Here is a 15,245-nt window from a genome sequence, read left to right as displayed (position 1 = left end):
ACAAACATAACTTAAAATTTTAAAATATTTCTTTGTGAGCTACTTAAAGTTACTCAGTATACACATGTACCTGTGTGGTATGTTTACAGTGCTTCGGGAAATACTGAGCAAAGGTTAGCAAACTTTGGCTAATTGCCTGTTGGTGAAATTAAAGCTTTATTAGAACACAGGTCCATTCAGTTTTCTATTGAGTATGGCAGTTTTCATGCTACAACGGCAGAATTGAGTAGTTGCTACAGAGATCTTATGTGTTGCAAAACTGAAAATATTTAGTATGTGCCCTTTATAGAAAAGTTTGCCAACCCCTGACTTAGAGGAACACTTCCTAGTTGGGCTTTGTCCATTTCCATGGACTGTCCTCTGGTTTCCATTCATGATCTAAGTCCTCTTCTCCTTAAAAGTATCTTTTGTGAGAAGAGACTGTTCCACCTTCTGGGAGGACCAGACTAGAGAAAATTCAGTTCTGCGTAGGCTGAACCCACAGTGTCTAATGAAGGTCTATTGATAGATCTCCACCAAATGTCAATTTACTGCAGGAACTAGCTGTCTCATTATCTCCCAGCCAGCTGGATTGAACATTCCTACACTTTTCTTCTCTCCAATCTTCAAAATGGTAGTGACATAAGATGAGATTTCAAGCTTGAAAACTGACTTTGAATAAGAATTCAACATTGATGTGTTTGTCACCTTTAGCTCTGATGTCTATATTCCTGGCAAGTGTGGGCAGCTTTTGTTTGAGGTAAAGTTGAAAATTGTTAAGCAGGAAAGTAATTTTCATCAGGTAAAGTAGGGAGAACAACTGTGAAGTTGTGTCACCTTGTATTATACTGTTGGGCATTTTTTTTTCTTAGTTGTTTCTGGTGGAAGAGACTGAAAATCCTTACATAGAAAGCAAATGAGATATACTAAATTTGAGGACAAGGGAAATGGCCATGTGTATGGGATTTAGCTATTGTTTGTTCTGAAAATGTTTTTGTTATTCTTATTGTTATAGTTCATCATTGGATAATAACATTAAAATATATAATATGAATCCAATTAATGAGATAAGAAGGTGTCACAATTAAGCATTTTTGGCAGGCGAGAATTCTACCACTGAACCACCAATGCTCTAAATTAAGCATTTTTGGTATAGGCCTATTTCTTCAAGGTGTTTGTGGACTAACCAAATTATGAACAAAGGAGATATTATATAGAAGACAATGGTTTATTGTATTTTTATTCAAGTATAATTAACAGGCAGTGTTATATTAGTTTCGGGTATACAATGTAATGATTCAGCAATTCTATGTGTTTCTCAGTGTTCATCAAGATAAGTGTACTCTTTTTTTTTTTTAACGTTTATTTATTTTTGAGACAGAGAGAGACAGAGCATGAACGGGGGAGGGGCAGAGAGAGGGAGACACAGAATCAGAAGCAGGCTCCAGGCTCTGAGCCATCAGCCCAGAGCCCGACGCGGGGCTCGAACTCACGGACCGCGAGATCGTGACCTGAGCTGAAGTCGGACGCTTAACCGACTGAGCCACCCAGGCGCCCCTAGTGTACTCTTTTGTAAAAGATTTTTTTAATGTTTATTTCTTTTGAGAGAGAAAGAGTGAATGAGGGAGAGGCAGAGAGAGAGGGAGACAGAGAATCCCAAGCAGGCTCCACGATGTCAGTACAGAGGCTGAGGTGGGGCTCAAATTCATGCATTTTGAGATTGTGACCTAAGCTGAAACCAAGAGTCAGATGCTTAACTGACTGAGCCACCCAGTCGCCCCAAGTGTACTCATTTAAAAATCATTTTAGAGAGAGAGAGAGTGAGAGGGCAGGAGAGGGGCAGAGGGAGAGAGAGAATCTTAAGCAGGCTCCGTGCTCAGTGTGGAGCCCAACATGGGGCTCGATCCCACGAACCTGGGATCATAACCTGAGTTAAAATCAAGAGTCAGACACCCAACCGACTGAGCCACCCAATTGCCCCAAGGTAAGATAAAGTGCCCACTGTCTTAAGAGAAGACAGTGATTCATTGGGAGGTGGATGTGTGGGTGTATTTAGGCTCGGGAAGGATTGGGTAAGTTTTCACAGAGGACATTTTATTTGAGTCTGGAAGGATGAGTAGCAGTTTTCTAGGTGAAGAAGTAGGTGGAAGACATTTCAGGCAGGAGGACCAGTCTACATCTTATAGGAGTCAGTGGTCAGACTTCATAAAAAGATACATTAACTGTATCTTCATTGTTTATGGCAAGTTTGATCCTTGACAAGCCTTTAGGAACAGTGTCTTTTCTGGGTCTGCTTGGTGGGTCTTTTGTGAATGAACCACTTGCTCTGGGAGAAAACCTCTTTGGGTAGAGGATATATATCCCCTAATTCCTAATGCTTTGGCCTGGCTCACCAAACCATGTAATTTCTGTGATGTGGTCCATGTAGGAGCAGTGAGGTTTCAGGTTTGAGAAGGGAGATGAGACCCGGGCCCCAGCCTAACTCTTGCTGAAAGATTTTCTTTTCTGGGTGACTGTGGGGTGACACTAACAAGCTTCCCTGATGCATCTGTACCTCACGCCATGAGACAGTATCTTGCTGACTTCTCCATGGTCTGGATCCTCCTGCCAATTCTTGATTGGCTCCTGTAGTGGGGATGGAATCAGCCAACAGATGCTGACCTTGTCTTTCTACATCAGTGAGGGTCACACTGGGCCAGGATCCCATGTTTCCTGCGGCTTAGCCTTTACCCTTCTCTTGGGAAATAGCATTTGTCCTGTTGGGGAGGGGGGAAGCAGGTGTGGCAGCTTGTATTTCAGGCACTCTTTGCCCAAGAGCAGAGAGATTCACAGGGCTGTTTGCTGCTAGAGGCATGGAGCAGTTTTGTGAGCAGCCTCCCAAGAGCAGAGGCTTTATTCACAGTCGCTCCGACAGGATGTGGCAAACAGAAGGGTAATGGGGAAAAGAGTCAAAGGCAGAACTAACTATAGCTTTCACAGTCTAACTAGGGCACATCAAGTGGTAATTTCTAGTGACTTAAATTTGGCAGAGACATGTGTTGGGATCTCATGAAGACTGTGGTAGTGTAGCCTGTATATCAGGGGGTGGTGTGGGATAGATGCTCCAGCTTCTCCGGGACCAGTATTATCTGGAGGATGGCTGAAGTGACTCAGCCAGGAAAGCCTCGTGGCAGGCTGGGAATAGGAAGAAGGAGGCTCAGCCATAGTCTACCAGGGCTCCCACTTGTTCTGAGATTCTGCATCATAGTAAGGTCCAAATGCTCTTTGCCTCTTTTGTGAACCCCCTTGGATTCACATAGTTCATAGAATCATTGCATGTAGAAGTGGAAGGTATCTTAGAGTTCATCTGCTTCAACTCTTGCTTTATTTCAAGATGAAAGCTGAGGTCCAGAGAGGGCAGCTAAATGAAGTTGTCCAAGAATGGCTAAAATGCTGTGCCCTCTCCTTCCTTCCCTTCTCCCTTCCTTCCCTCCTCCCTTTCTTCCCCCTCTCCCCCTTCTCTCCTTCTCTCCTCCTTTCCTTTCCTCCCTTCCTCCTTCCCTCCCTCCCTCCCTCCCTCCCTCCCTCCCTCCCTCCCTCCCTCTGTCTCCACCTCCCGCCCCTCCCTCCCTTCCTTCTACAAATATGTTTTAAGTACCTACTATGTTCCAGGCAGTCTTCTAGGGAGGTGGGACATATCAATGGACAAAACAGTGAAAGATTCCTGCCTTCATGGATCCTACATACTACTGAGGAGATACACATTAAACAATTTGTGTAATAAATCAGTCATACAATTTGATAAGTACTATGGAAAAAACCCAGGGCAGGATTCCTAGGGATAGAAGAAGGGAAGAATGCAATTTTAAATAGAGTGGCAAGGACAGAATTTGCTGAGAAGGTGACATGTGAGCAAAGGCTTGAAGGCAGTAATAATATGCTATGTGGATCTCTGGGGGGGGGGGATAGTCAAGAGTGTTATCTAGCATATTCTCTACTTAGAGTATTCCAGGTAAAGAGAGCAGCCAGTGCAAGGGCCCTCAGGTGGGAGTATCTCTGGTGTGCTTAAGGAACAGCAGAGTCCGGGGAGTGGAGTATATGAAGAGTATAAAGTAGATGGGATCAGAAAATAGCAGGTTTATAATTACTTTGTAAATGATTATGATGGACTTTGGTTTTTATTCTGAATAGGACGGGAAATCATTGGAGGACTTTTTAAGCAGAGAAGTAATAGGGTTTGATTTATATTTGCAAAGGATAATTCTGTCTTCTGTTTGGGCATGGATTATGAGAGGGCAAGGGGAAAAGCCCCAGTCAGGGCTTTTTTACTCAGATAAAGCTGGTGAGATAGTCTGGCTATATTTTTCAGGTACAGCCATCAACATTTGCTGGTGGATTGAATTGTGGTGTGAGATAGAGTTATGGACAACTCCAGAACCTTTGACCTGAATGATGGGTAAGGTAGACATGCCATTAATTGAGATAATTAGGTCTTTGGTGGAGCAGGTTTTGAGAGGGGAAATCAGGAGTTTAGTTTTGGACATGTTGAATTTGATATGCCTATTAGACATCCAGGTGGAGTTGTTAGATGGGTGGCTAGATGTTGAAGTCTGGGATTTAGGAGAAGGCTCTGGACTGAAGATGTAAATTTGGAAGTAGTAAATTTGCATATATGGTATTTAAAGCTATGAGACCTGATGGAGTTGTCAGGATAGTGTGTATAAATAGAGAGGAAGAGGTGACCAAGGACTGAACCCTGGGGCACCTCAACATCAAGAGGTCAGTGGCGGAGACTAAGAAGGTGCAACCAGGGAGGTAAGAGGGAGGCTAGGAAAGTGTGGTGTCAGGGATCTGACTGCAAACAGTATACTCAAGAAGGAGGGAATGAGGAACTGTGTTAAATGCTGCCGATGGATCAAGGAAGATGAGGACTGAAAGCCAACCGTTGGATTTCAGCATAAAGGAGACTTGAATAAGAGCAGTGTTGGTGGCGCAGCAGTGGAAAAGCCAAGCTGGAGTGGATTTTTGTGAGAAGAAGGTAGTATGTGCAAACAACACTTTCAAAGGGTTTGGCTGCAAGGGAGGGAAAGAAATGAAGTGGTAGCTAAAGGGAAGGTAGGGACTTCTAGAGAGGATCTTCCTAAGATGGGAGAAATAATTTTTTGTAAACTGGTGGAGATGGTTTGATAGAGGGTGACAATTTGATGATGTGGGAGACAGAAGGGAGAATTGCTAAAACAATATCCTTCAGTGGTCCAGAGGGGATGCAAAGGTGCAAGTGAGAAGAGGAGGGATTGTTTTTAGACAGGAGTTTGGTTAATTCTTACGTTAGCAGGTGAAAAGATGGAAAATGAGGTGTTGGAGATGGTAGATGGGCAGAGGGGGTGGCTGAGTTTGTCTAAGTTCTAAGCTGTTCCAGATTTCTTCACTAAGAAGAAAGTGAGAATTGTCCGGAGTGAAAATGTGGGAGGGGTCTTGGAGTTTGAGGAGAGAAGGCATGAGAAGGAAAGTGAATGGACTAGAAAAGGATCATACATTTCCTCCCTCCCTCCTTCTCTTACTTCTTTCCTTTCTTCCTTCCTTTAATCCAACTTTCTCTTGCATGTCTATAACACACAGAGCACTGAGTATCTGTAAGCGGATGGACGAACATTTTTCTGTGGAGAGCCGTCCCTGTTCCATGTTGCTATTGGGAGTGAATTAGCCAGGCAATCAGGCCCAGAGCCTTCAGAGCTGTTCCTGGCAGGCAATGATGGATGGCTAGAAACAGGCGGTTAAAATGCTGGCTGAAATCTTCTGTAGGAGAGTGCAAATCCAAAATTCAGCAGTGAAACTGAGTTTGCCTCACTCCCACACATAGGTTCTCAAATTTCATTATTTCAGAAGGCTGTTCTCCTAAGTCAGTTGACTAGAAATTTGATTAGGGTTATTTCTTAGAATTAGATTAAAAATATTTTTTGTTGTAATGTAGTGTTTTCAGAACATATCCAAGCCAAGGCAATTCATCATTTGAATCAGCGAAGAAATACCGGTCAATATGTCTTTTTCAAGGAACAATAGGACTCTCAATATCTGATAGGTGCTTGGAGCCTGTAATATGGATTGGACATTGTCTTTATTCAGGGGGACCTAAGACAGAGCAATATAGAATTTACAGATGAGTTTAATTACAAGTGAAAAACAAGCCTTCATAGGAAGTGGAATGGTAGATATTCCATTCGAAATAGCCTTTCTCCTTTCTCAAAATTCTGAGGGTTATTAAAAAAAATATGAGCTTTGGTAGTTTTTAGTCTTTCCTATCACTTTGACTCTTATTTTCTTTATGTCGGCCTCTCCCTTGCCTCTTCCCTTAGTATGTTAACATATTTCCAATGACTGAGGGGTCTAAAGTTGATCAAGGTGCTTAAGGTTGACTCAAGCTAGGTACATAGTTCTAACTAGAAATGCATTTTAGAGATTCTACTAGAAAATGCTTATATTCCTAGGGGAGATCATTTTTTAAAAATGAGCTAAGATCTTATCTATAATAGAGATGGTGCCATGGCATCATCATTCCGTTTGCCAGCAAATCATGGAGTGCCTTGGTGGTTGTATTCACTGTTGAGTCTGTACTGTGTTCAAAGTATGGATTCCTCCACATGACTCACTGCCTATCCAACACTCTATTTGATGTGGGTCCTCTATTTGCTTTGATGTTGGTCACTTGTGGAACTCCTTGGGACAGTCCCTTTGAAGGAACAAGTATTTTTCACTATAAGTCCGTCAGAAGGGTGGATGTGGAATAAATAATGCATTCCTCACTCCCCTTGCTGATGACACTATCCTCAACCTACACCACTCAAGGTTGTGTAGGGATGCTATACTTTACTGAAGAGTCGAGAGAGGAAATGTTCAACTATAGGCTAAATTTGACTTTTTGCAATTCCTAGTTCCCCACTGCCCTGTTGATTTTTCCTACAAATACTTTATTATAAATCCTCAACTCAGAACCTTCTTCTTGGAAGACCTTAGGAAAAGCCTACCTAAGACACACACCATCCCATCTTAAGATATATTTGCGGCTTGTCAAAAGAAGCCTTTAAGGAAATTTCACACTGTACCCTAGAAATAGTGGTCATATTTTCTCCAAATGCCAAGAGAACTTACACATACAGATGTTAACAAAAATACACTTGGCAAAATGATTGAGAGATTAGTTTTATTTTGGTCTCTGTATTTTTTTCCCCCGCTCTCATTTCCATTTCAAGAAAGTAACCAGGCTCTTTGTAACTCCTTGTAACTTGGAGTTTTGCAGTGCAGAAAGCTAAAGTTTCTGGAAACCTATATGAAGACCCATATTCCTATCTCTGTGAAAGTCCAAACTTTTTGAAGTTATAATGTTCAATGTCCCAGAAGAGAAGGAAGGAAGAAGAGAGAGAATTTCCTTGATGTCCCTGAAAGTAAGAGATTGTCTCAACTGGGAAGGAGATGGAGGTTGACAGGACCCAAAAACGTAGGACCCAAGGAGTATTCTTGGGGAAGGCCCTGAAGGGAGATGGTTTCGTGGTGGACTTAAGGGCTGACTCCCTGCCTAGACCAAGGGGTCCTTCATATAAAACGTGGGGTTTCCCACAAGTTGGATAGAAAGTCACAAACCTGACATTAAAAAGAAGGAAAAAAAGATTCAGCTATGACAGGGAGAGGCAAGCATTTGAAGGCAGACAAGTAGGACTTGGAACAAGAGGGTGCTCTGCCGGAGAACCTCTTTGAATGGTCTAATTCTCCTGTATTGGAGTTATAGTAGTTGTTCAATGAATGTTCATTGTATAAATGAATGGCGTTACTTAAATTCCATCTTACCCAATCCTTAGGAACAGTTGTTCCAAGTTCATTAAGATGGGAACTAAGAAAACTAAAAAACACATAAACCCATAGGAAGCCTTATAAAGCTGCTGGTGACAGTGGTGAGATTGATCCTAATCCCAGTTGGCAGAAATGGCGTAGATAACACCAGTGTCCCTAGCAAGATCAGAGTCCTTGGAGAATTAGACAAAAGAAGCAGCAGCTGCTATGTAGAGTCACTGTGCAGTGGGTTGGATATGACACTGTTGGGAATAGTAGTAGTAACAATAATGGTTATTATTATTATTATAACAATGATAATAATTATAACATTAGCCTAACTTACTAGAGAACCAGCTATGTGTCATGGGGTTTAGAAAAATGATCTCTGTGATCTTGAGAACCATTATTATCATTATATTTTTAGATGTTGAAACTGTGATTAAGAAAGATTAAGTAATTTTACCAAGATCATGCACCTATTAAGAAAAGAACTGGGATTCTGACCAAAATAGATCTGATCTAGGAGCCTGTTGCACCCTGTGTCCTCTGTAGGAAACTGTCAATGTCCACGGAGGAATCTCAGATCCCACTTTGGGAAAATAAAGAATTGGGAGGTTTGGGTGCCAGGGATTCTCAGGGTTGAGGTCATGGAGATAGAGTTCTTCGTGATTCTCCCTCTGATTGGTGTGACCTAGAAAGCAACGGTTCTATTAAAATACAGAAAGTGAGTAAATATTTCACTGGGAAGAAGACCTTTATTCCTGACCATTTCAATTTCCTTGTACTTTGCTTTTCTAGATCTTAAAGGCATATCTCTTAAGGTCCTTGCTTGAATAGAATGAGATGACTAGACTGCCATTTCATTTCATTCCAGGAGCATCTCAAACCACCTCATTACCTATTTGCAAATGGTTATTCAGGAACAGCTATGTTATATCTGGGTCTGTGGACATACCAACCTATTTCCTATTCATTTTGCTTCAATCACTGCTTATGGATTCATCTCCATCATAAATAACTCTTTTTAAAATCTATTTTAAAAACATTTGTTTTCATTAAATGTTTGCGTGCAAAGGAGTTAAAGAGTCAAACTGTGTTACAAGATTTGATATGAAAAACAATAGCCCTCATTCCACATTTTTTAAGGCATGTGGTTTTATTTATTTATTTATTTATTTATTTATTTATTATGAATTTACTTAAATCCAAGTTAGTTAACATGCAGTATAGTATTGGTTTTAGGAGGAGAACCCAGTGATTCATCACTTACATATAACACCTAGCGCTCATCACAACAAGTGCCTTCCTTAATGCCCATCACCCATTTAGCTTGTCTGCCCCCCACCCACATCCCCTCCAACAAACCTCAGTTTGTTCTCTTTATTTAAGAGTCTCTTATGGTTTGCCTCCCTCCCTGTTTTTATCTTATTTTTCCTCCCCTTCTCCTATGTTCTGTTTCTTAAATTCCACATATGAGTGAAATCATATGATATCTGTCTTTCTCTGATTTATTTTGCTTAGCATAATACACTCTAGCTTATCCACATCATTGCAAATGGCAACATTTCATTCTTTTTGTTCACTGAGTAATTTTTTCCCTCCCTCCATTTTCATTTCTTTTAGTGGATTCTTTTGATACTGACCACCATATTTTTAAATAATATTCTTCCATTAGGCATTAACTTTAGAGGATTTAATTTCCTTTTAAAGCCCATTCTCCATCCTCCCACCACACTTTCCATTTTCTTGCCATACTATAGTTATACCCTAATCTATGAGATTAATATTCAGGGTTTACACTGTGACAACAATGCACATAGTTTACAATGGCATTACAATTTAAGAATAACTTTGCACTGCTCTTTGTTTTCCATAGTGAAATTGTCCTTTGTTTGCTTGTACAGTTTTCTACGTACCTTTCCCTAAATTAAGCCCAAATTTTCACCAGCTGTCTAGTTTGCCTCTCAATATATTCAGATGCATCAGGCATTATATTGATTTCATTTTCTTGACAAATCTGTCCCGGAACTGCCTTATTTTCTCCAGTATAGACTGCTTTCTATCCTGAGTGCCAGCTGCTTTTCTGGGATTACCCCTCCCCTATCATTTTTGGGATTCTGGTGTTGCTTCCTGTCTCCTAAAACCAAATCTTTTTCTTTTTGGTTTACTCTTCTCTCCTCTCTCCTCTCCTCTCCTCCCCTCCCCTCCCCTCCCCTCCCCTCCCCTCCTCTTTCTTTCTTTCTTTCTTTCTTTCTTTCTTTCTTTCTTATAGCACACATCTACCAGTAAATGCCTACGAAAGTTTGCATGAAAGGTAGCTTTAGAAGTACATGTTTAGGTAGCAGACCTATACAGTAAAACAAGGAAGTTTAGGATAATGGTTACCTTGCAGGGCAAGCAGTGAGTAGGGATTAGGAGGGAGTCCAATGCAAGATTCTAAAGATGGCAATGTTCTTTTTTTTTTTCTTCCCTAACCTGGCTGGGTGATTACGTGGATATTCCCTTTTTGATAAGTTATTAAGTTATGCATTTTTGTGCACTCTGTATGGATAATACATTTGACTATAAAAAGCATAAAATAAAAAAGGGTTTAAGTCAATACTAGATATGTAGTACACCCTCAGTAAATATTAGTTATTATTATTGTTAAAACAGTAATTTTCAACCAATGACAATTTCTCCATTTGGGACATTTGGCAATGTCTAGAGACATTTTGGTTTTTTCGCTTGGGGAAGGGGAACAATGCTATTGGCATCCATTGATTCAGGGTCAGGAATCTTGCTAACAACATCATACAGTACATGGGACAGTTCCCTACTACAAAGGATTATCTACCCCTAAATGTCAATAAATAGTCTGAGTTTAAGAACCTCTGTTGTAAAGCCTTTCATATGGTATGTAATACCCAGAAGACCTCAATGAATGGTCATTCCCCTCCCTCAATCCTGATCACAAACTATATTCTTTATTTATGTCTGTTATGGCTTTCCTCTCAATCAGTCACCACTTCAGTATGATAACAATGCATGCCTTCTGGTTCCTTCAAGATCAAATATTGGATAAACTGTAAATAGATAAAAATAATAATGGCCAGGATTATCTCTTAAATCATTTGGCTAAGGTAATGGTCTGTTTGCTAGCAATGAACTCTCCTCTCCAGAGTCACCAGATAATTAGGCATATGCTATATTTGTCTTATCTTCTGATTGACAAGGATCATCCCTTGTCTTCTTGAAGTCTTTTTCCTATAAATTCAGTCTGCATCACAGCAGGCCTGGCCCCTCAGGCAGCAGTGGTATCATCTTTGCTGAAGATCCAGAAACTCATGCCAATGGATAAAACTCAGAGGCCATGGGCACACTGAACATTTCTTCCTCTGGATGTAGCTAAAGAACCATTGGGACACAATAGTTTCCCACTGTTTGTTTTTTTCCAGCCACAGCGAACAGCTTATTTCTCACTTAGAAAAGATTACAGATGATCCAAAATTAATGTGTCAGTTTCCCCTGATTGAGGAAACAACCTCAAAAATAAAGAAATTGAATTGATACTTAATGATTTGATGGAACAAGTGGGAGGCAATGATAAATTTCATTGTTTATAAAGCCTCATATGACTTCATAATGTAGTGGGTTGAATAGTATATCTGAGCCCTGATAAATCAAATAGTTTTCTTTTATTTCATTGTTTTTTTTATACCACTCTGCCTTGAAAAAAACGATAATGTTTGATACAATTTGGAAATCCAGAAGCTGAACCAGGTGTGATTTAACAACTCGCCGTGGATTTGGACCTCTGATATCACACCTTGTGATTTTATTTTTTTCTTCGTGTGCTTCAGGCAACAACTTTCTCCTGGAGGTGCTCTCTTGATCAGCAGTCAACCTGTCAGAAGCTATGCTTGGGCACAAATTTTAACATTTATTAACTAGGGATTCTGATTATTTTGGCTTGGCTCTTTTGTTCCAGGATAGATGACACTTCTCTCTCTGTAATTTTAGTATTTTACCACCATTCAAGACATTTTTTCATGGTACAATTAAAATAGAAAAGATTTTGGCTTAGTATCCTAGCTCTGCCACTGCTTGCATAGGAGAGTTCACTTAACTTCTCTGTGCCTAAATTTCCTCATCCATAAAAGGAACAGGTGCCTATCCTGTTCTGAACAGCTATGAAAGTGGATAAAGGGTTGTCATGGGATTGTAGGTGAGCAGTTTCACCCAGAAAGGGCTATGGGAGAGATAGGCAATTATTAACATCACTAAATAGCTAGGGACTAGGAATTATGTTCTGAAGAAAATTTAAAGACTTAAAATTTAATTTGGCCAACTATAGAAAGACAAAAAGGGAAATCAAAACAACATTTTGAATGTCTGTATGCCCAGGATATGCTAGGTACATTTATACATTTCACCTTATTTAAATCCTTAAACTGGTTCTATAAGATGCATATTAGTTTGCTACTTTTCCAGTGGATCTATCAGTTTGCCAGGCTTATGACATGGCTTTGGCCCCAAAGATGAGTGCGACCCAAATGATCCTTGCTTTTGGGACTCAGGAAACAGAGGGTGATGTTTGGTGGAGGCGGGGGCACAGAAAGAATATAGTTCATAAGAGAACTGGGGAGAGTGGACCTCGTCTCCGTGGCCACCTCAAGTGCTATTAATTCTGTAGATCCAAGTCAAGTGTATCCCACCTAATCCCTATCCCTGTGTACATTTATTCAAAGATGAAATCATGTGGGTGGTTCTTTTCTGAGGTCCCAATTAACCTCATAATATTACAAACACACACAATCCCCAGCAAGCCTCTCCTGAGTGCTGACTGAGAGCCAGACACTATATATAGATAAGGGAAGCCACCAGGGCCACATGGCTGTAAGGAATAAATTTGGAATTCCCCCAGGGCTTTCATTTGCATCTTAGCTCACTTCTCCATAGCTGGTTCCTAATGTCCAGGCTTTGCCTGGCCAGTGAGAATAATTGATGGTGGGCTTCCTAATTCTGTGGAACTATATAAAGGAACAAAGCAGTGAGTTATTACTACCTGATCAGCTCTTCCTCCCCATTGTTTATCTACTTTGCTTCTTGCCCTTTATACCAGGGCAGTTTAGCTAAATAATTAAACAAAACAAAACAATTGTGTGTGGGTGTGGCCACCACCCTGGAACTTCTCCCCACCTCTGCCTCTTAACTATTTGCCTGTTCCTGATTTTCTTTAGTTTCTGATCTTCATCCTTTGATCACTTGGTTCCATAACCGTGAACTTGACCTCTCCTGGTATATTAATTTCATTTCATTTCATTTCATTTTTAAATATTTATTGATTTTTGAGGAGAGCACAAGCAGAGAAGGGGCAGAGAGAGGGGAACAGGAGATAGCACTGACAGCAGAGAGCCTGATGCGGGGTCAAACTCATGAACCGTGAGATCATGACCTGAGCCAAAGTTGGACGCTCAAATGACTGAGCCACCCAGGTTCCCTTCACCTGGTCTATTTAAACCTTGCTTTTCACCTTCTGAATTTTCTGTAATGCACTTGCTGTTTATCATGGTGCCTGAATGTCCCTTAGCAGCAGCTCGGACATTTGCAGTCCCTTGCAAGAGCAAGGAGGGCATTTAGGCATCTTCCCAAAGTACATTTTTCAACACCTGCACCAGTGGGATTTAGCCACTAAATAGAGCAGTATGTAAGTATGTAAGTCCATGTCTGAAAAGGACTGCAGTAGAAGGCAGGGGACAGCATTGAAATGAAGTGAGGATCTTGAGGTTCTTGGTGGCTAGTGAATGAATTCCTGCTGTTCACTGGAGACCACAGGAGAGAAATCTGGAGGTGAAAGGTTTGTCCTGATGCCCTGAATAACTTAGGTGTATGGCAAGAATCCAATATCACTGACAAATTGATTGATCCCTTGGTTTAGTCATTCATTCTCTTGTTTATCACACATTACGTACTTGCTACATGCCCCGAACCAGGTCTAGGAACAAATATTTTCTGCTTCCACAAACTTCTTTAGCCATTGTATTGCCAAAAATAAGCATTATAAACTGCCCAGATGTGAAGCCAAGTGTGTGAACAGGAAAGTCCCATTTTCAAGCTGTGCTGGTGGCTGAGAAATTACCAGAACAATTAGATTTGCTCTTTTTTCTCCAACAGCCAGCTGCATGGTGCAGTCTGAGATCTTGTGGAGGAAGTCCAAGTCCTTTAGAGCCCATGTGGAAGGATTCCCCTGCTGAAAGCACAAGATAGTTACAGAGCAGGGCTTGCTCCTTGCTCCTTGGCTTGGCCAGTATCTGAGCCACTCTCTGTATTCAGAACATACAGAAAAGTCTAATGAAGATTTTTCTTAAGTTTATTTGTTTATTTGGGGGGGAGGGGCAAAGAGAGAGGGAGAGAGAGAATCCCAAGCAGGCCCCGTGATGTCAGTGCAGAGGCTGATGTGGGGCTCAATCTCACTAACTGTGAGACCATGACCTGAGCCAAGATCGAGAGTCACATGTGTAACCAACTGAACCACCCAGGAGCCCCCTAATGAAGAATTTTATATTGTCTGTGATCTAACCTTCCATACATAATCTTGTGTACAAATAAGATTATAACATATATACCGTTTGTATGTGGCTGTTTCCTCTAACATTAGGTCTTGAAAATTTTCCCATATCATTGAATAGTTTTAGAATAGAATTGTAATTGCTACATACATTTCATTACTTGGGTGCATCTTTATTTAACCATTTTAATTGATTTTTCTTTATTATAAATAATACTTTTATGAATATTCTTTGCATCTCTGATAATACTTTTTAAAAATTTTTTAAAGTTTATTTTGAGAGAGAGAGCATGAGAGTGGCATAGGGGCAGAGAGAGAGAGGGAGAGAGAGAACTCTAAGCAGGCTTTGCACAGTCAGCAAGGAGCCCAGTGTGGGCCTTGAACTCACGAACTGTGAGATCATGCTCTCAGCCAATATCAAAAGTCAAACACTTAACGGACTGAGCCACCCAGGTGCCCCCTCTGATAGTTCTTTTAGATAGATTCTTAGAAGTACTGATATAGGGATTTTAACTTCTAAAGGCTCTTAATCTGTACCACAGAAAGTGTTTTTTTTTTTAGACTGAAAGTTCCAAAATACACCCCATCAGCAATGTGTACAAGTGATTTCAAAAGTACCCTCTCTCCAATACAGTGTACTACTCTAAAAATTATTGAATTAGCTGTTGAATTGTCTATTGAAGTCTCAAAAGAATCTCTTGTTATATCTGAATGTTTATTACTCTTTTCAGACTATTTCCCCGAGGAGGATGAAGAGAACGAATCAGGTGTCCAGAAAGCCCTCGTTACTTTCTGCATCCTCTGATGTGCCTTCATCTTGCTGCCAAGAAACATCATAAATGATTCATGTTCTTCTTCACCCTCACCCCCCCAGAACACTTGTCTTGTGTTATGATGATTTTTCTCTTCTCCT

This window comes from Lynx rufus, unplaced genomic scaffold, assembly GCF_022079265.1.
Source record: "Lynx rufus isolate CCGP_SWC_20201006 ecotype Redwood Valley unplaced genomic scaffold, mLynRuf1.p SCAF_5, whole genome shotgun sequence".
Taxonomy (NCBI): domain Eukaryota; kingdom Metazoa; phylum Chordata; class Mammalia; order Carnivora; family Felidae; genus Lynx; species Lynx rufus.
The sequence above is the reverse complement of the archived record's forward strand: the minus strand, read 5'-3'. Positions refer to the sequence as shown.